Below are 22,911 nucleotides of genomic sequence, written 5' to 3' on the forward strand. Positions count from 1 at the left end.
AGTCTGTCTCAACACGTTGCTTGGTGAGAGTGTATTAAAGAAACTGTTGTGTTTTAGTTTTGAAAACACCATTTGCCAGAGTTGTTTGATTTGCAGTGTAATCTTAAATGAAATATTTGTTAGACTATTTAAATAAATCTCCTTGGAAAAAGATAGTTATAATTTGAGATGTTAGAAATAGTGACAGTTATGGAACTGATAATGTTTGTGTGTCCCAAGTTCAGTGATAAGTCTTGTTTTGTTTTGTTAAAATTAAAAAGCTTGGGGGCTCAGCCTGTAGTCAGCTACTTGGGAGGTTTAGGCAAGAGGATAGCTTGAGTCTAGGAGTTTGACACCAGTCTGTAATGAGACCCATCTCAAAAAATGTGTGTATATGTTTTGAAAGTAGTACTACCTACATGAAATGTGCTTTGTTTTCAGTAGAAGTGATTACGTTTAATCACTTTAAACATAATTGATGATTTAATGGCTTTAATTGATGATTAACCTTATACTAGAAAAATGGATATAATCCTTCCATTTTCTAGAAGGTGGATGGCTATTTCACAATTATATATTGTGATAAATATGTGAATGGTAAGAGCATGTGGAAGGAATTTCTTTTTATATAGTCATACCCTGGTACTGTATAACTATGTGAGTCTGAGAGTTTAGGGACCAGTCAAAAAATCCATCCTTTCCTCCAATTTGAATGGTATAAAATTTTAGGTACATCAAGTAGTCAGCTGAATGACAGTTCTTATGTCATTCATAGCTGCAAATTAGCCAGAATATTTTTTTATGTAGTGCTATTGTTAAGAGTTTTAAAATCTTATTTTAATATTAGATAAGTTTATATTCATGGTTTATATTTTGTGTTTCTTCAATGGTGTGAAGCTCTGAATGCATGTATCCAAACCCATAAATTTTGCCTAAAACCTACTAACATTATACCATAAATGTATTTTCTTTGTAAAGCTGGCTTGAGCAAAAAAGCAGTGATTGTAATTAAAGAAATAATTTAAATATATGAGTAGATAATGCTAATAACTAGTTTAAAAGTAACTAATTCAATAAATTGTATCAGATATTAAATATTATTTAAATTTGACTTTTAGAAAAATACTTCATTCGAATTGATTTGTATTTAGATATATTTTATACATTCTCAGGAATGCTTTTCTTTAAGCTGTATTTTTTCTATATTCTTACAGAATTAAAAAGAAAAATATAAAGTTATTTCAGAACTCATGCAAAATACCATGTGTTTATTTCTAGGAAGATGGATGTTTTGTAAGCTACTGCAGAACAAATTTCTTCTCAAATTGGAAACAAGGTATATTAAAAAGGAGTCATGGCTCGGCACCTGTAGCTCAGTGGCTAGGGCACCAGCCATGCATATTAGAGCTGGTGGGTTTGAACCCTGCCTGGTCCTGCCGAACATCAACAGCAACTACAACCAAAAAAATAGCTGGGCGTTGTGGTGGGCGCCTATAGTCCCAGCTACTTGGGAGGCTGAGACAAGACAATTGCTTAAGCTCAAGAGTCAATAGTTTGAGGTTGCTGTGGGCTGTGACCCCAAAGTACTCTACCCAGGGTGACATAGTGAGACTCTGCCTAAAAAAAAAAGCAGTCATTTAATTTAGATTCAGAAATTGCAATGTTTTAAAATATATATATATTTTATTGAATCATAGCTGTGTACATTGATATGATCATGGGGCATCATTCATTAGCTTCACAGACCGTATACCAAGTTTCACATATACCCTTGTAAGATGTACCGCTGGTGTAATCCCACCAATCCCCTTCCCTCTACCCACCTCCCCCCCCCCTTTCCCCCTTCCCCCTATTCTTAGGTTGTAACTGGGTTATAGCTTTCATGTGAAAACCCTAAATTAGTCTCATAGTAGGGCTGAGTACATTGGGTACTTTCTCTTCCATTCTTCAGATACTTTACTAAGAAGAATATGTTCCAGCTCCATTCATGTAAACGTGAAAGAGGTAAAGTCTCCATCTTTCTTTAAGGCTGCATAATATTCCATGGTGTACATATACCACAATTTATTAATCCATTCGTGGATCGATGGGCACCTGGGCTTCTTCCATGACTTAGCAATTATGAATTGGGCTGCAATAAACATTCTGGTACAAATATCTTTGTTATGACATGATTTTTGGTCTTCTGGGTATATGCCCAGTAGAGGAATTACAGGATTGAATGGCAGATTTCTTTTTAGATCTCTAAGTGTTCTCCATATCTCTTTCCAAAAGGAATGTATTAATTTGCATTCCCACCAGCAGTGCATAAGTATTCCCTTTTCTCCACATCCGCGCCAACATCTCTGGTCCTGGGATTTTGTGATATAGGCTAGTCTCACTGGAGTTAGATGGTATCTTAAAGTAGTTTTGATTTGCATTTCTCTGATGATTAAAAATGATGAGCATTTTTTCATATGTCTGAAGGCCGCACGCCTGTCTTCTTTAGAGAAGTTTCTCTTCAAATCCCTTGCCCAGCCTGTGATAGGATCCCTTGTTCTATTCTTGCTAATGCATTTGAGTTCTGTGTGGATTCTGGTTATTAAACCTTTGTCGGAGACATAACCTGCAAATATCATCTCCCATTCAGAGGGCTGTTTGCTTGCTTTACTTACTGTGTTCTTGGCTGTGCAGAAGCTTTTTAGTTTGATCAAGTCCCAGTAGTGTATTTTTGAAGCTGCTTCAATTGCCCGGGGGGGTCCTCCTCATAAAATACTCGCCCATCCCGATTTCTTCAAGGGTTTTCCCTGCACTCTCCTCTAGTATTTTTATAGTTTCATGTCTTAAGTTTAAATCTTTGATCCAGTGAGAATCTATCTTAGTTAATGGTGAAAGGTGTGGGTCTACTTTCAGTCTTTTACAGGTTGCCAGCCAGTTCACCCAGCACCATTTGTTAAATAGGGAATGTTTTCCCCACTGAATGTTTTTAATTGGCTTGTCAAGGTTAAATAACGGTAAGTAGCTGGATTCATCTCTGGATTCTCTATTCTATTCCAGACATCTACCTCTCTGTTTTTGTGCCAATACCCTGCTGTTTTGATCACTGTTGATTTGTAGTATAGTCTGAGGTCTGGTAGCGTAATTCCTTCTGCTTTGTTTTTATTTCTGAGTAATGTCTTGGCTATTCGAGGTTTTTTCTCATTCCATATAAAACGAAGTATTGTTTTTTCCAGATCTTTAAAGTATGACAGTGGAGCTTTAATAGGGATTGCATTGAAATCATATATCGCTTTGGGTAGTATAGACATTTTAACTATGTTGATTCTTCCCAGCCATGAGCATGGTATGTTTTTCCATTTGTTAATATTTTCAGCTATTTCTTTTCTTAGAGTTTCATAGTTCTCTTTATAGAGATTTTTCACGTCCTTTGTTAGATAAATTCCCAAATATTTCATCTTCTTTGGCACTACTGTGAATGGGATAGAGTCCTTAACTGTTTTTTCAACTTGACTGTTGTTGGTATATATAAAGGCTACTGATTTATGAATGTTGATTTTGTAACCTGAGACGCTGCTGTATTCCTTGATCACTTCTAAGAGTTTTGTAGTAGAGTCCCTAGTGTTTTCCAGATATATTATCATATCATCCGTGAAGAGTGAAAGTTTGATCTCTTCTGACCCTATATGGATACCCTTGATTGCCTTTTCTTCCCTAATTACAGTGGCTAAAACTTCCATTACAATGTTAAAAAGCAATGGAGACAATGGGCAGCCTTGTCTGGTTCCTGATCTGAGTGGAAATGATTCCAATTTAACTCCATTCAATATGATATTGGCTGTGGGTTTGCTGTAGATGGTCTCTATCAGTTTAAGAAATGTCCGTTCTATACCGATTTTCTTAAGTGTTCTGATCATGAAGGGATGCTGGATATTATCAAAAGCTTTTTCTGCATCGATTGAGAGAATCATATGGTCTTTGTTTTTTAATTTGTTTATGTGCTGGATTACATTTATAGATTTACATATATTGAACCAGCCTTGAGATCCTGGGATAAAACTGACTTGGTCATGATGTATAATTTGTTTGATGTGTTGCTGGATTCTGTTTGTTAGGATCTTGTTGAATATTTTTGCATCTATATTCATTAGTGATATCGGTCTATAATTTTCTTTTCTTGTTGGGTCTTTTCCTGGTTTGGGGATCAGGGTGATGTTTGCTTCATAGAACGTGTTGGGTAGTCTTCCTTCTTTTTCTACCTTTTGGAACAGGTTAAGTAATATAGGTACTAATTCCTCTTTAAAGGTTTGGTAGAATTCAGACGTGAAACCATCTGGTCCTGGGCTTTTCTTTTTATGGAGGTTTTGTATGGTTGATTCTATTTCCGAACTTGATATGGGCCTGTTCAACATTTCCATTTGATTCTGGCTAAGTCTTGGAAGGTGATGTGCTTCCAAGTATTGGTCAATTTCCTTCAAATTTTCATATTTCTGAGAATAAAGTTTCTTGTAATATTCATTAGGGATTTTTTTGATTTTTGAGGAGTCTGTTGTTATTTCGTCTTTTTTGTTTCTGATTGATGAGATTAGAGATTTTACTCTTTTTTTCCTGATTAGGTTGGCCAAAGGTTTATCTATTTTATTGACCTTTTCAAAAAACCAGCTTTTTGATTTATTGATCTGTTGTATTATTCTTTTGTTTTCAATTTCATTTAATTCTGCTCTAATTTTGGTTATTTCTTTTCTTCTACTGGGTTTGGGGTTGGAATATTCTTCCTTTGCCAGTTGCTTGAGTTGTCCCATTAAGTTGTTAACTTCCTCTCTTTCCGTTCTCTTGAGGAAGGCTTGCAGTACTATAAATTTCCCTCTTGTAACTGCCTTTTCTGATTACCATTTGCCTGAAATATGGACGACCATCCTTTCACCCTGAGTCTGTATTTGTCTTTTAGGTTAAGATGTGACTCTTGTATGCAACAGATATCTGGCCTGAGTTTTTGTATCCAGTCAGCTAACCTATGCCTCTTTAGAGGACAGTTTAAGCCGTTCATATTAATGGAGAATATTGATAAGTCTGGTGAAGTTTTGGGTATCGAGTTTTTCAAAAGTCCAGTGGCCATTTTTAATCCTTTCGCCAGTGTGGAAATTGGAGTTTGATCCGAAGTTTCTGAATGAGTTTACTTGTGTGGTATAGGATTGGGTTGGTCATTATGGAGGATAGGTCTGAGAATATCCTGAAGAGCTGGTTTGGTTATGGCAAATTTCTTCAACATATGAATGTCATTAAAGTATTTAATTTCTCCATCATAAATGAAACTCAGTTTAGCTGGATACAAGTTCCGGGGTTGAAAGTTATTTTGCTTTAGGAGATTAAAAGTCGGTGACCACCCTCTTCTGGCTTGAAAAGTTTCAGCAGAGAGATCTGCAGTCATTCTAATATTCTTGCCTTTGAAGGTAATGGTTTTCTTTCTCCTGGAAGCTTTGAGGATTTTCTCCTTCATATTAACTTTAGTGAAGTTAATTATGATATGCCTTGGGGATGTCTTATTGGGGTTGAGTCGTGCTGTGGTTCGGAAGCTGTCCGCTATCTGAATTTCAGAATCTCTAGGCATGTCTGGAAAATTCTCTTTCATAATTTCATGCAGAAGGGCCTCTGTGCCCAGCGAGGCCACTTCATCTGTTTCTGGAACTCCTATGATTCGGATATTCCCCTTCTTCGAATTATCCCAGAGCTCTCTGAGTGACTGATCCATTTTTGCTCTGCATTTCTCTTCCTCTTTGAGAGTTTGGGAGTGTTCAAAGGCTTTATCTTCAATTTCAGAAATCCTTTCTTCTGCTTGCTCCATTCTGTTACTGAGGGATTCTACTGTATTTTTCATATCTTTGAGGGCTGCAAATTCTTCCTCAGTGTGTCTAAGTTTTTGGTGGTTTTGTCTTTAAATTCGTTAAATTCTTGAGACAGCTTTTGAATTTCTCCTCGAATTCCTAATTCCACTTTGTTAATCTTGTCTGCAATCCAAATTCTGATTCGATTTCTGACATCTCAGCCAGTTGTTTATGAATGGGATCTTCAATTGCATCTGCCATATCTTTCCTTGGGGGGGGGGGTTGATCTATTCTGGTTATTCATGTTACCAGAGTTTATCCGCTGATTCCGCCCCATGGTTGTTTTACTCCCTCTGTTTTTTTCCCATGGGGCTTTGTCGAGGGCCCATACAGTGTTGTGGCCTGAGAAACTGGGGCCCTGTCTGGTGTGGTGGGGCTAAATGGTTCTGCCTTGTTTTCAGCTGGTTTCTGTTCCACCCTAGTGAAACAGATACTTTGGATTGAAGTCTCAGCTGTGGAGAAATATCAGCAATGAAGTCACCCCCCCCACCGGCAAACAATTGGAAAAGAAAAATCAAACCTTCCTACCACAGTGCACCTAGGGCACCACCTGATTTGTCCTCAGGTGATTGGTTCAGTTAAAAAATGTCCAAATCAATTGTCTCAGTCTGCACCTGTCTCGGGTGAGAGAGTTTAAGAGGTCTCTGGGAACTGGATCACAGGGGTCTGGTGACTACTCTGGTGTGGCTTGCTCCAGTGCTGCGTGGAGTCAGGAGGAGCCACCCAGCCTATAAATCAGTCTGGGAAGGTTTCTGCCTCCTTCCCCACCTTGCACCACTTCACACCCAGTCACTGATAGCCCTGCAGTTGTCTGACCCAGTTGCCTGTAGTGAATCGGTACTCCAGGAGTTTGTACCTGCCTGAATCACAAGGAAGTCTGCCAGGCCGCTGCGCTCTACCTCTCTCCAGCAGGAGGAGGTGAGGCCTGACAACCTTGGGCGCTAGATGAATGTTGAGGGGTTTTCACTCAGGTCCAGTCTCACCCCTGATTAATGTTACTGACAGAACAGAACAGAACAACTCTGCGTTTCCCCTGCAGAAGAGAAGCTGAATTGAGTTCCAAATCAGCTTGTCTTTGCTCTTGTATTGTCTATAGGCTGACGATCCCCTGAGGGCCAGGTGCGTCTTAGGTTTAGTAAAGGGGACCTCTGGGTCAGCCCTGCCCTGGGAGTTTCCCTGATTTTCAAGTTTATGTTACCTCAGGCAAACTCAGAGTCTCTGGTTGCCCAGGGAGACAGGGGGTGTGGCTTCAGAATATTCTGTAGTGAGCAGTATTGCTAGCAAGAGAGGGCTGCTGCCTTGGCTCAGGCAACTGTTGCTGCGGCGTAGCTCCCCTCCAGCCAATCGTCCTCTCTCTGCTTCGTACCCCAGAGTCTGCACTGACAGGCTGCAGCCCAGCCCTGTCTACACCCCACGAGCAATCGCCCAAGAGTCTGGATCCCTGGGGGACAGGCCTCCAGACCTTGGAGCGAGAGCAGAGGGGAGCGCGGGGAGCGCTGGAAGCCTGGGGCTGTGGGCAGAAAACACACACAGCTTTACACAGTTTTATGCCTGGTCATATTATCACCAAAAGACAGCTGTCGCACTGTGCCTCAGGGAACTTCCACTCTGGTGCAGTCCCCTCTCCGCCTACTGACCGGGACTGGCCTCCAGACCCCAGTGTGAGTGAAGGAGAGCGCTGGGAGCTCAGAATTCCAGGTAGAGACCATATACAGTTTATACAGTTTTATGCCTGGCAGGAGGATGCCGTGGCACCCCAGTAGTTGAGGTAGGTCCAGTTTTTAGAGGGTCTCTCCCGTGGAGTGTAGTGGGAGGACCTTTGAACTCTGCCTGGTTGTTTGTGGGGCATTCTGAGCCGTTCTCATGGGGAGGGGACTCCCATCCGCTTGGTGAAGGATTTGGTACCTTTTGTTTGTATCCTTGTGGTCGCAGCTCACCTCAGCGGGGTTGACGTGCGTTCTACAACCTTCTCTCTTAGTGCAGCTCAAATCTACCAGGTTAGTTGCTGAATTTTTGTCCTTTAACTCTCCTTCTGAACAGGAGCCTCTGTGGAAAGCTGGCTTCAGTCAGCCATCTTGTCTCCTCCCCCTGTTTTAAAATATTAATAATTTATTCTTCATTTGGTTTAGGATAATCTATGACATAGTCTTTTTTCTTTTTCTTTTTTGTAGGTTCATACAATTCAGTGTGATGTGAGGGATCCTGATATGGTTAAAAACACTGTGTCAGAACTGACAAAAATCACAGGACATCCTGATGTAAGTGTAATTGGTGATGATACCAAAGTCTGAGGTATTTGTTGTCCCTAACAACCACCAAAATGTACAAAGGAATACCTACGTGAGCACGTTGTGTGTTGGGAAGCACCTATTCCATGCCTCGTAAATGCCAGCTCTGCTTAAAATAGGGAACACATTAGGAGGACTGTTGCACTGCCTCCTTTGAAGAATACTTAAAACATACATTTATGATTGATGATAGAGCAAACTTGATTTTAGTTTATTTAATAAGATTTTGAAATAACAAGAGCCGTCATCTAGGAGTGCAGTATCTAGTTTAAATGATTCACGTTCTTTGTTTTTCGTACTAATTTTTAATTCTGTCTCTCAGTGGAGAAGAACAATACAAATAAGAAAACCTATAGGCTGGGAGCGGTGGCTCATGCCTATAATCTTAGCACTCTGGGTGGCTGAGGCAGGTAGATTTGTCGAGCTCATGAGTTTGAGACCAGCTTAAGCAGGAATGAGACTCCATCTATACTAAAAATAGAAAAAACTAGCTGGGCATCATGGTGGGCACCTGTAGTCCCAGCTACTCGGCAGGCTGAGGCAAAGGGATCTCCAGAGTCCACGAGTTTGAGGTTACTGTGAGCTATGATGATACTACCACACTCTACCCAGGGTGGCAGAGTGAAACTCTATCTCAAAATAAATAAATAAATAAGAATAAAATAAGAAAAACACTACAAGCAATTCTAAATGTCTTCATTTAAGACCTGAAATATGCATAGGTATTTTGTTGTTGTTTGGTTCATTTGTGAGAGTGAAGCCATTTCTTCCAGTAGTCTGAAAGAGAGCATTTTTCTATGTTAAAGCCATTTTTAGGCACACCAATAACATTGAATCTGCTGCAGAACTAAGCAGAATCTTTATTGATATTAAAGGAACAGATCACCAGCCATGAATTTCATTGGGTAAATTAAACAAAAATGGCACCAGAACTTAAAAGGCTTTTCTTGAGATTCCTTGAAATAGTCATATGGTAAATAAACTTAATGTGTATTCGTTTTGTTTTTGTTTTTGTTTTTTTGAGGTAAGCTCTGTCACTGAGACTGTAGTGATGTCATCATAGCTCACTGCACCTCCCAACCCCTGAGTCTTCTGTCTTAGCCTCCCTAGTAGCTGGGACTACAGGTGCGTTCCACCATGCCTGCTAATTTTTAAACATTTTTTTGTAGAGGGTCTGCTATTGCCTAGTTTGCTTTTGAACTCCTGCCATCAAGGAATTCTCCTGTATCTTATTCCCAATGTATTAGGATTTGCAGGTGTGAGCCACCATGCCTGAACTGTATTAATTTCTTAAAAATAGGAGTCTACCCTAATATAAAGACAGGGGTAAGGATTCTGAAATTGCTTAATAACAATGATTTTCACAGACTTAAAAAACCCAATTTCATGGTACTGTTTGTAGCTGACTCTGAACCTCTGCTTTATTGTGTTATTTGGACAAGTAAATTTCAGAAATGAAAGCTCTGGAAAAAAATGTTTTTCTTCATCTAAAAGCTTCTGTATCTTATCTTATTCATTTAATAGATTGTGATAAAAAATGCAGCAGGGAATTTTATTTCTCCCACTGAAAGACTCTCTCCTAATGCTTGGAAGACCATTACTGACATAGTTCTAAATGGTACAGCCTTTGTAACACTAGAAATTGGAAAACAACATTTTAAAGCACAGAAAGGTATGTTTGATTCGTCTTCCTGTATTTATTGGGCCCATATTACATGCAAGGTTCAGTGCTAAGTTCTGGGATACATTAAAAAATCAAAGAGACTGTCTGTAGAGGAGAAAGGTAATTTATTATCATACGTTATGATTTGAGCAATAATAAAGTATATGTTTCAAGTGCATTGAAAGTGCAGAGAAAGGAACTAACTCTCCCTAGGATCAATGATCAGATTATGGAATGAGATGAAATTTGAGCTGAATTTTCAAAAATCTAGATGTGGAGAAAGGTTAGGGAAAGGAAATGTGAATCTCCATGGATAGAGGTTGCCTGAGGGAAGTGAAAAGCAGGGGTGTTTAGGGAATAATGAGAAATTTGATATGCCTGGAAATAGAGAGGGGGTGGGTAAGAAATGATTTTGGGAAGGTGGGTTGGGGTGTAGTTGGGAACATTCTCAGTACCAAAATAGGGAGTTTGCTGTTTATTTTATGGGTTTCCATTGAAAGCATCTCATGAAGAATTCGACTTCATTGGAAAGTTTATTGGCAAAAATGTGAGACAAAAGTATGAGGATTCCCATTGAGGAGTGTTTTGTTTTCTTTTGGTATGCAAACAGATAGTATAGGAGATAAAGTAGGAGACTTTTAAAAGACAAAGATCAGGGCGGTGCCTGTGGCTCAAGAAGTAGGGTGCCGGTCCCATATGCCAGAGGTGGTGGGTTCAAACCCAGCCCTGGCCAAAAAAAAAAAAAAAAAAAGACAAAGATCAACAGGCCTTGACAGAAAGTTTTTAGCTGGGGTGAGTAGTTGGATGGTGATAACACCAGTGAGGTTGAGAACACTGGAGGGAAAGTAGATTTAGAGAGGACTTGTTTGTATACACATGAAGAGTAAACATGTGTCATGCGTATATGTGTGTGTATACAAATATGTCTGGAACCAGCATACATTTATTCACTTAAATACTGATGACATTTGTGTACCCAGCTCTATGCTGCATGCCCTAAGCACAGAGCCAGACCCAGCTCAGTACCTGGGTGGAGGGACATTGTGGTTGGAACTTGAAAGAATGGGGACATTTTCTCAGAGAGGGTGGAGAGTATTCTGAGCAAGGGCAAGGAGGAAGAGCTGTCATGCTCCTCAGAGGATGTCCTTTGAGGCTCAAGGGGAGGAAGGCTGGCATAGAGCTGGCCAGGCTCCTCCTTCTGGTTCAGAAGCCTTTACTTTACAAGGTTCAAATTTTTGCTCTTGTTCAATTTCTTGTTCAATTTCAGCTTGGATAATCTTAAAATAAATTTGAGAGAGGAAGTAAAAAACTGACAAGGGGGTGCTGGGGAGGCATGTGCTAATAGCTTCCATCCTTTTTCTGTGAACTCAGTGAAATTGAAATCCCCGGTCATCACTGGTTTCCACTACAGTGGAGTAGATATGATTTGTATTTAGAGTTTGGATGATGAGATTTTGGTTTTATTTGCTTTTCCTCAGGAGAGATGAATGAGAGTGGGAAGGTAGACAGGGAAGAGTGGATGGAGTCCTCTGCCTTCCCTTCTCTGATCAAGGAACCTGACTCTCCTTTCCTTTATTTCTCTGCCTCTGTCTGATTTTCTTTCTCCTCACCTCTGGCTTGTGTCTTGATTTCTTTACCTCTCTGCCTCTGTCAGCATTTCATTTTTGGTTTCCTGTTTTTCTCTTCTTCTGTCTTTTTTCACTTTTTCCTTGCCTTGTTGTCTCTTTTATTTCCTCCTTTGTCCATCGCTGTGACCCTTGATTCCTGTCTGGCTCTCTCTTTTTTCATTATTGTCTTTCATTTTAACATAGACTTTGATCTATTTTTATTCATCTCATTGGATTAAAATTCTGTGGGCTTTATGAAAAATATATTAAGTAAGACATTTTAAAAAATGGAAACCAGTTTTTATTCTACCAAGATTCCTGTCAGTTATTGATGTGTCTCCTGATAGAATTTGGAGAACTTGGACCACTTGGCAGAGGAGAGTGCAGTGTACAGGATCCATTCTGGTCTTAGATCCATAGGGTAAGGACCTCAAGTGTGTCAAAGTGGATGGACTTGGAGGTCAGTTCACAGGGAAGTAATCTGTGATCAGCAATGTGTTAGGTGGTCTGTCATCAAGGAAGTCAGCGAAAGTAAGATATATGGGAAGTCAAAGTAGAGAAGATGAGGGTACAGCAGCTAGAAGATGGATGCTCACTTGCCATGAAGAGGAATTACTGACAGAGGGCACTGGGAGTAGACAGCAGATGGCTGAGGATCAGAAGCACTGTGGCTTTAAAGACTTAATCCCAGGGAGCTCTTACAGCTACAAAGGTCAGTAAATACATGGCTTATCCTTATTGAGAAGGGTCTTGGAAATACCATACTAAAGTCCGTTCATCACTAGCATATTGTACATAAAACTGAAAAAGTTAGTGATATGTGAAAGATACTTCATTTTATGAAAGAACTTGCAATCAGAAAAGACTAAGTGGGACTAATGAGGGGTTTAAAGAGTCTTTTCATAAAGGATATGGATAGGATAAATGTTGAATTTTTCCACGAAATCCTAGATCACTAGAGAAAAAGGGGTATTTCTTAAAACTCGTAAGAGGTGATTTTTAGGATATATAATAAGGATTATTTTGTTGAAGCAGTGTTAATAATTGTCATAGTTTGGAGTGTTCTAACAAATTACCATTGACTAGGTCACCTAAATAGCAAACATTTATTTTTCATGGTTCTGAAGGCGGGAATTATGAGATCAGTCTGCCTGCATGGTCAGGTTCTTGGTGAGGGCTATCTTTTTGGTTGTGTTATTTCGTGGTCTTTCCTTCCTTGGTTTGTACACGCAGAAAGAAATCTGCCATCTCCACCTTTTTTTTTTTTTTTGAGTCAGAGTCTCACCTTCTTTTTTTTTTAATTTATTTTATATTTTTAACAAATTTATATTTTTATTTATTAAATTGTAACTGTGTACATTGATGCATTTATGGGGTACAGTGTACTGATTTGGTATACAATGTGAAATACTTTCATTGAACTGATTAACATATCTATCACTCTGCTTACTTATTTGTTGTCGTAAGACAATTATACTCTTTTCTTAATAGTTTTGAAATGTACCATTGCATTATGCACATTAGATGAGTCACCCCCAAAACTCTCCTGCTTAGCTCCCCCCTCCCCTGCCTTCTCCCTCCTACTTTCTGGACCATAATTATGTTTTACTATTTGTAGGAAACTGTAGGTGATTATATATTGATTTCATAGTAGTATTGAGTACATTGGATACTTTCTTTTACCTTCTTGAGATACTTTACTAAAAAGAATATATTCCAGCTCCATCCAGGTAAACATAAAAGATGTGAGGTCTCCATCTTTTTTCATGGCTGCATAGTATTTCATGGTGTACATATACCACAATTTGTTAATCCATTCATGGGTCGATGGGCATTTGGTCTTCTCCATGTCTTGGCAATTATGAATTGGGCTGCAATGAACATTCTGGTACAAATGTCTTTTTTGTAAAATGATTTTTGATCATCTGGGTATATACCTCGTAGAGGAGGAATTGCAGGATTGAACAGTAGGTCTACTTGTAGTTCCTTGAGTATTCTCCAAACTTCTTTCCAAAAAGGCCGTATTAGCTTGCATTCTCACCAGCAGTGTAGAAACGTTCCCTTCTCTCCTCATCCACACCAACATTTGTGGTTTTGGGATTTTGTGATGTGGGCTAATCTTACTGGAGTTAGATAATATCTCAAAGTGGTTTTGATTTGCATTTCTCTGATGATTAAGGATGATGAGCATTTTTTTCATGTGTTTGTAGATCATGCACTTGTCTTCTTCAGTGAAGTTTCTGTTCAAGTCTCTTGCCCACTTAGAAATGGGGTGATTTGTTCTTATTGATTAGTTTGAGTTCTCTATGGATTCCAGTTATTAGACCTTTGCTGGGAGCATAACCTGCAAATATCTTCTCCCATTCTGAAAGTTTGCTTTACTTACTATGCTTTTGGCTGTGTAGCAGTTTATTAGTTTAATCAGATCCCAGTAATATATTTTTGGTATTGCTTCAATTGCCCAGGGAGTCCTCCTCATAAAATATTCTCCCAGTTCTTCAACATTTTTCCTGCACTCTCTTCTAGTATTTTTATAGTTTCATGGTCAATATAATACTGAATGCAGTAACATTGAAACATTTCCACTCAGATCAGGAACTAGGCAAGGATGCCCACTGTCTCCCCTGCTATTCAGCATAGTAATGGAAGTCTTAGCCATCGCAATCAAGCAAGAGAAGGTGATCAAGGGTATTCACATGGGGTCAGAGGAGATCAAACTCTCACTTATTGCAGATGATATGATCCTACACCTGGAAAATCCCAGGGACTCAACTGCAAAATACTTAGAAGTGATCAAGGAATACAGCAGCATCTCAGGATACAGAATCCATTTTTATAAATCAGTAGCTTTTATATACACGAACAATAGTCAAGCAGAAAATACAATCAAGAACTCTATTCCTTTTACAGTAGTCCCAAAGAAGAGGAAATAGCTGGGAATTTACCTAACAAAGGATATGAAATATCTCTATAAAAATAATTATGAAACTCAGAAAATAAATAGCCGAAGATGTTAAGAAATGGAAAAACATACCATGCTCACAGCTGGGAATAATCAACATTGTTAAAATGTCTGTGCTACCCAAAGCAATCTACAGATTTAATGCAATCCCTATTAAAGTACCATTGTCATAATTTCAAGAGCTTGACAAAATAATGCTTTGTGTCATATGGAATTAGAAAATACCTTGAATTGCCAATGCATTGCTCAGAAATAAAAACAAAGTAGGAGGTACCATATTACCAGACCTCAGGCTATACTGTAAATCTGTAGTGATCAAAACAGCATGGTACTGGCACAGAAACAGACAGGTAAATTTATGGAACAGAATAGAGAACCAAGAGATGAACTGAACCACTTATTATCATTTGATCTTTGCTAAGCTTATCAAAAACATAAAGTGGGGGAAAGACTCCCTATTTAACAAACGGTGCTGGGTGAACTGGCTGGCACCCTGTAGAAGACTGATACAGGACCCCCACCTTTCACCATTAACAAAAATTGATTCTCAATGGATAAAAGATTTAAACTTAAGACAGAATCTCACCTTCTTGCCCATAATAGAATGCTGTGGCGTCAGAGCTCACAGCAACCTCAAAATCTTGGCTCAAGCGATTCTCTTTTCTCAGCCTCCCAAGTAGCTGGGAATATAGGTGCCCACCACAATGCCCAGCTAATTTTTAGCAATGGGGTTTTGCTCTTGCTCAGGCTGGTCTCTCCAACTCTCTTTATAAAGGCATCGATCCAATTACAGGGGCTTCAACCTCATGCCCTACATCAACCCCAGTTACCTGCCAGAATTCCCACATCCAAGTACCATCATTGGGGATCAGGTTTGCAACATATGAGTTGTGGGGAAGAGATGCAAACATGCAGTTTGTGGGAATAATACTTTATATTACTGATATATTTAAGCTAAACTCAATGAATATCTCTTGTGTCACCATCAAAGACATATTATGACATTCAGTGGGGAAAAGATTCCCTATTTAACAAATGGTGCTGGGTGAACTGGCTGGCAACCTGCAGAAGACTGAAACTGGACCCACACCTTTCACCATTAACTAAGATAGACTCTCACTGGATTAAAGATTTAAACTTAAGACATGAAACTATAAAAAATACTAGAAGAGAGTGCAGGGAAATCCCTTGAAGAAATCGGTCTGGGCGAGTATTTTATGAGGAGGAACCCCCGGGCAATTGAAGCAGCTTCAAAAATACACTACTGTTACCTGATCAAACTAAAAAGCTTCTGCACAGCCAAGAACACAGTAAGTAAAGCAAGCAAACAGCCCTCAGAATGGGAGAAGATATTTGCAGGTTATGTCTCTGACAAAGGTTTAATAACCAGAATCAACAGAGAACTCAAACGTATAAGCAAGAAAAGAACAAGAGATCCCATCGCAGGCTGGGCAAGGGATTTGAAGAGAAACTTCTCTGAAGAAGACAGGCACGCGGCCTACAAACATATGAAAAAATGCTTATCATCTTTAATCATAAGAGAAATGCAAATCAAAACTACCTTGAGATATCATCTAACTCTAGTAAGATTAGCCTATATCACAAAATCCCAAGACCAGAGATGTTGGTATGGATGTGGAGAAAAGGGAACACTTCTACACTGCGGGTGGGAATGCAAATTAATACATCCCTTTTGGAAAAATATATGGAGAACACTTAGAGATCTAAAAATAGATCTCCCATTCAATCCTATAATTCCTCTGGTAGGCATACACCCAGAAGACCAAAAATCACGTCATAACAAAGATATTTGAACCAGAATGTTTATTGCAGCCCTATTCATAATTGCTAAATCACGGAAAAAGCCCAAGTGCCCATCTCCACGAATGGATTAATAAATTGTGGTATATGTATACCATGGAATATTATGCAGCCTTAAAGAAAGATGGGGACTTTACCTCTTTCATGTTTACGTGGATGGAGCTGGAACATATTCTTCTTAGTAAAGTATCTCAAGAATGGAAGAGAATGTATCCAATGTACTCAGCCCTACTATGAAACTAATTTAGGGTTTTCACATGAAAGCTATAACCCAGTTACAACCTAAGAATAGGGGGATGGAGGAAAGGGAGGGGAGGGAGGGGGAGGTGGCAGAGGGAGGGGGATTGGTGGGATTACACCTGAGGTGCAATCTTACAAGGGTATATGTGGAATGTAAATGTGGAATGTAAATATCTTAGCACAATAACTAAGAAAATGCCAGGAAGTCTATGTTAACCAGTGTGATAAAAATGTGTCAAACGGTCTATGGAACTAGTGTATAGTGCTCCATGATCACATTAATGTACACAGCTATGATTTAATAAAAAAAATAATAAAAGACATTATGTTAAGTATTCAACACAGTATGATACTCTCCATATTTAGAATTTTAAAACAATCTTAAATGACTTAACATTCAAGTAAAAATGTTTGCCTTATATCCATTATTGTCTTTTAGACATTTAGATTCCATTTAAAAAAATTAAAACATTGGAGAAACCTCAAAGCACTCAAGCTAGACCTACCATTTGATCCTGCCATCCCATTACTGGGCATCTACCCAGAAGGAAAAAAATCCTTTTATCATAAAGACACTTGTACTAGACTTCTTATTGCAGCTCAATTTACAATCACCAAAATGTGGAAACAGCCTAAATGCCCACCACCCCAGGAATGGATTAACAAGCTGTGGTGTATGTATACCATGGAGTACTATTCAGCTATTAAAAAAAATGGAGACTTTACATCCTTCGTATTAACCTGGATGGAAGTGGAAGACATTATTCTTAGTAAAGCATCACAAGAATGGAGAAGCATGAATCCTATTTACTCAATTTTAATATGAGGACAATTAATGACAATTAAGGTCATTGGGGGGGGGAAGCAGATAGAAGGAAGGAGGGAGAGGGGTGGAGCCTTGGTGTGTGCCACACCTTCTGGGGGCAAGACATGATTGCAAGAGGGACTTTACATAACAAATGTAATCAGTGCAGACTGGCTTATTGTACCCTCAGTGAATCCCCAACAATAATAAAAAAAAAATTCCTCTTTGATTCTTTTACATGTATCAATTAAAACAATATATGACAGGCAACCCAGATGTTATACTTGATTTGAACTATCTTTGGCATTTGAATCACATGGATTAATTTATACCAGAAGTCTAGAATTCCATCTTGATAAGACCATATGAGAATTCTATTGTGATTGCTAAAAATTTTATAATTATTAAATAAAGGTATATGACATAACAGGTGTTAGAATGTAGGAGCATATTAGAAAGTGAAGCATTATTCTTTAAGGACATGCCCTAATTTTTAGCAAATTTTCCTTCCTCTCTTCATTTCATCCTCCCTTCCTTCCTGTTTTACCTTGTTAAACTCCTCACCTCCTTTCTTCTTCCCTTCACTTCTTCCTTCCTTTTTTCTTTATTTTTAACAGCTAACATTTATTGAGTGTTTCTTCTATATGAGGTATTGTTCTAAGTGCTAAATATTTATTAACTTTAATATTTTTAAGACTGTGTAAGGTAAGTGCTATTTTATCCCTCTTCATAGATCTGGGTTGAAACTGATGCACAGTTATTCTTTTTTTTAATATATGAACTAAGTGTTTTCAGTACTTACATTTACAGATGAGAAACTATGGTTTATTAAATGCCTAGTGTTAACTATTACTATTAAAATCAATGATTGATATACTTTATGAAAAATTTCATTGTAGGTGGAGTAGCAAGGAAAATAAATGACTGTGACTTTGTTATAATCATGGTCAGTCTCCTACTTTATACCTGATACTTGGCAGTTAGTGAGTCATAGTATTTTTACTGTAACTCAGATTTCTATTTTTGCAAAATAGATTTGATAATAAATTCCTAATATTTAATAGCAAAAAATGGTGTTAACAATAAAAGCCTCATGAAAACATATAGATTTCTTTACCAATGTACATGTGCTTCTTCATGTGAAAGAACATATGGTACCCCAGCTAATTTAAGAGTTTCACTGAAATAATTTTAAGAGCTCCAGGGAATGTAAAAGTAAGGGATTTTCAGTAGCAACCCAAGGAAAGGGAAAGAGTGAAAATTCATTATCTAGGCAGGTTCATCATGTAATATGAAGGGGGGAAAGGAAGTAAGTAAGAAATGTATGTAAAAGGAATTGTGGATAGTATACTCTTACTGAAACTACCTGCGGTCATCTTACCAGAGGCCTTGTGGTGGAGGAAGAGAAGGATAAACGAGGCCTTGGCAACAATGAACTAAGTTGTAAAATACTTTATACTGTTTAGCAATTCAGTTAAATTATCAGAAAATGTTTGTAACCATCTTGCTTCTCTCCTCATAACTGAGGAGAACTTTAAATGCAAAAATAAATTTCAAAACATTCTTTTTTCAAATCCATAGGCACTGTACTTGACCTGTTACTCTTCATCATCCACCATAATGACGCACCATCAGCCTCTCTATCTCCTGTCTGTTCATAACAACGATGCTTTTGAGTGCCCTGTTCCACACATTCTGACTAAAATCATTCTTTCCACCATACAGAATCTTCATTTCCAGCTTTAGTCCCACTCCTCTATGAAAGATTCCTGTGCCAAACCTATAATGCATAATTTGGCATTCAAAAACACATTTCATTTTTTTACTGTTTCAAAATTTCCTATCAAATTTAGAAATCCTTTCATCCATCAGAAACCATTCCTCTGACCCACCTGCAGAATCTTTCCCATTTCCATTCACTTCTTTCTCCACCATTTCCAAACTTCATACTAAACACAGAAGTGGTTAACATTGCGCACAAAGGTGGTGCTTTGTTTATCCAAGGAAACACTCTAGACACCTACAAAGGAAAATTGAGTTGAGGATGTATCTAATACTTCCTTCAGTTTTGTCCTTCATCTTTACCCTTAGAGAGAAAAGACCAGTCATTTGACATGATCAACTAGGATGGAGGCAAATGCACCTGTTTCAGAAGCAGGAATTGTAGAACAGAAGGAGGTGGTTTTCTTATTTATCAGGACTGTGATTGCAAGGTGTACGTTGTTTTGATTTTAAAGTGTCAAGAACGATATAGTTACATTTCTTTGTATTGTCTTCAGTTTTGTTTAAAACACATTTTTAGTAATCAGTTGAAATTTATTATGGTAGCATTAGTATCCCTTTTTTTAGAGTTATCATGCTAGTTTGATAAAAGATTTCTTGGGGCAACTAAGCACCTTAGTTCGGTGTTTTGTAAAGATAGTGTAAAGGTAAGGTGATATGGGAATTTGGAAAGGAATGTTTTTTTTTTTCTCTTGTTAAGAATGTAATTGGAAATTCCTTGGTGAGGCTGCTTTACATATTGGTTAAAAGTGTAGGCTGTGAAGCCTAGTTCCTATCCTGGTGACATCTCTTATTAGTTCTGTGAACCTGGACAGGTCTTTACTGTGCCACAATCTCTTCTGTAAAATGTTAATAATAAAGCCTTCTTCCTAGGATTACTGCTATGATTAAATGAGCTAGTGTCTGTAAAGGGTTGAGAGCAGTGCTTGAGTCAGACTAGTCTAATACTCAATAAATGTTAGTTATTAAAGAAAATGTTTTCTCCAAGAAAGTATATTTTTACCACCCCTTTTACAAGGGGACCATCAAGAATCTGAAATTTAGGCTATGATTAAAATGGATTATAAAAACCAGAACCTTGATATCATTTATTGTAATTAAACTTGCAAATTGCAGCCTACACGGTGGATGCAAATGACAAAAATGTTTACTTAGTAGGTAATATTCTTTTATGCATCATCCTACATTTTTAAATTATATATTTCTCCTTTATGCAACTTTAAAAGCATTGATGATTTTTAGTTTTTAATTTGGGTTCTCATTGAAAGATGACCAGGAGATAAGTTTCCTCTGAGCCCTCATCAAAAAGACAGAGAAGTTTCTCCTGCCATGATTGTCAGTAAGATTAATTGCCAGCAATAACAATGGAAGAGTTCAAGCTACAAACAATAGGTCAGTTCTGTGTTTAGGAAGTACAAGGAGTTCAGCCGTGCTTTGTGCAGCGTATAATGCCTGGAGAGGTTGGGAGGAGACTGAGGGACATGGATTTATCCTCAGAGATGGGTATAGTTAAACTGAAGGACAGTTATGATTTATAAAAAAAAAAAAAAATTGTTAAGAGAAGAAAAAAAGAGGAAGAGACATATTCAGAGTGGTTAGTGGAGCCTGATTAATGACTGAGGGGAGGGCCCAAGGAAGAGAGGTGGTAATGAGGAAGGAGAAAGAAGAGACAACCAGTGAGGGACTAATTTAGCCTCAGGAGCTGTGAGTCAGAAACACTGGCACAGAGGCTTACTCTGCATGTGAAAGAGTTGACAGGTTCCATTGAGAGTCTGGGTAGACTCATCTTTCCAATGGCATTCACCTACAGTTTGTAGCAATATTAAACTACCTCTGTGCAAGAATGGAGAAGGCAGCTATGGTGTGAAGAGTTACGGAGAGAATTCTCTCATATCTTGAAACAATATAGTGGCTAGGAATTGAGTGATTAATTCACATAATAGTCTAGGCTGTAGATATTCAAATTAGACTAGGAAGGAATAAGCTAAAGAAGATGGGAGAAAAAAAGCACCCCTATAATGAAGTCTAAAAGATCATGTACAATATGAGAGGGGAAGAGAAGTGGAAGGACAGAGTCCAGAGCGTAGGCACTCTCTCTATTCAGTGATTCGGAATGACTGCGAAGGTCAGGTTGTGGCTGGCAATGAAGGTCGATGGGATGGGGACATCATAGACCTGTAGGATTTATGATGTTATCTACCTGTATATTCAGATCTACAGGATGATGACAGATATTGGGTTTGAAATTTGGGTATAGATGAATTTGTAGGTTTGAAACCAGAAGTCGAATCTCAGTGAAAGTGGCAGTTTAGCTGTGAAGTCAAAAATAACATCATTTGTTGGCTGGGTATAGTGGTTCATGGATATAATCCTAGGACTTTGGGAGGCCAAGAGCTTGAGACCAGCCTGAGCAACAGAGTGAGAACTCGTCTCTACAAAAATTAAAAAAAAAATGAGCTGGGTTTGGTGGTGTCTGGTTATAGTCCCAGCTACTTGGGAGGCTGAGGGAGGGTCACTTGCACCCTGGAATTTGAGGTCTCAGTGATCTATGATGGTTCTACTGCACTCTAGCCTGGGTGATAGAGTGAGACCCTGAATCAAAATACATAAATAAAATAAACATCTATTTAGTTACAGATGGTGATTAAAAAGCTGGATATTATGACTTGCCAAATAAGGCTTTTTGCATGAAGGCTCAGAAGAGCAGTAATAGATAGAAACCACAGCAACAATGAATTAACAAGTAATCCTTAGAATTTAATGACATTTGCTGGACAATCCCTATTTTATTATTTTTTAAGTAGTAAATCTAGGGCTCAGAGTAGAGATGAGACTTGCCTACATGGCTAATCTGTGTAAATAGTGTAATCAGCATTTGTGCCCGGATGTCTTTTACTGTACTACTGTACCTCTGTTGGACATTAGAAGTAAAATTGTTCACTAATTCTTTTAATTTTCATTATGTGTATGTAAATCAGATTTTAGAGCTTTTAAGTCTTATTTTGAAATTGGATCATGCATGTACACATTTTGGATTTTTGATTGCGTGGTTTTTAATATTTCTTTGTTAACTATTTTCCCCCATGTTAAAATAATGGGTGGGTTAGCATAATATTTGTTTTGTTTGTTGCTTCCTTTCTCTATTTTCTTAACTTCATCAAATAACATAGATTCCTTTTTCTTGTCTGCACTGGGCTATTAGAACTTGCCTTTTACACACCTCTTCCATGGGCAATTATTCTAATAGAAATAATTGGCCTTCCTACAAGAAGAAAAAACATATCTGTAACTAACTTGAGCTTTTAAACCCACTGTTCATTTTTTGAAGTCCAGCTGTTAATTATTACACTGTCCAGCATAAATCCTATTAGAACAGCAATTTAAATTTTTTACCTTTTGTTTATACTCAGGGAGAACCAAAATTAGCAGTATCTTCATTCTAAGCAGTGGGCTATACAGATTTTTTAGGTTAAGAAAACAGCATCTAAGTTACATTAGAATAGTTGAACTCCTCTCCCACTCTTGGAGAAACATTATCTGCTGAATCTTTATTGGAAGTTAGTGCACTTTCTATTGGAGCACATTCTTTGTGTAAGTAATTGTCACTCTTAAAGTAGTTTTAAAAATAATTTTGCTGCAAGAATGATGCAGTTAACGTCTGTTTCAATGGTCTGTAATAAAGCCCACTAGTGTTCCACATACCTCCTCTTTCACAGAGTAAGATTTTAGAAGCAAAGCAATTTTCATAGATCTGAAAGGCTGAGTTTGAAATATAAAAGGAGTTACCAGAATGACTAACATAACCATTCTTACTTTTCATATCCTCAAAATGGTGCTCCTGTCCCCTCCTCCACCATGTTTTCCAGGATGTGCTGAGTTTTATTTCTACTGTGGAAAATACTGAGA

The 22,911-nt window shown here is 38.2% G+C and overlaps 1 pseudogene; it reads left to right on the top strand.

Annotated features, from left to right (window-relative positions):
* The window catches only part of LOC128563655 (2,4-dienoyl-CoA reductase [(3E)-enoyl-CoA-producing], mitochondrial-like), a 41,982-nt pseudogene that overhangs the window by 14,683 nt on the left and 4,388 nt on the right, over nt 1-22,911 (top strand).

The sequence above is a fragment of the Nycticebus coucang genome, chromosome 13 (genome assembly GCF_027406575.1).
Source record: "Nycticebus coucang isolate mNycCou1 chromosome 13, mNycCou1.pri, whole genome shotgun sequence".
NCBI lineage: Eukaryota > Metazoa > Chordata > Mammalia > Primates > Lorisidae > Nycticebus > Nycticebus coucang.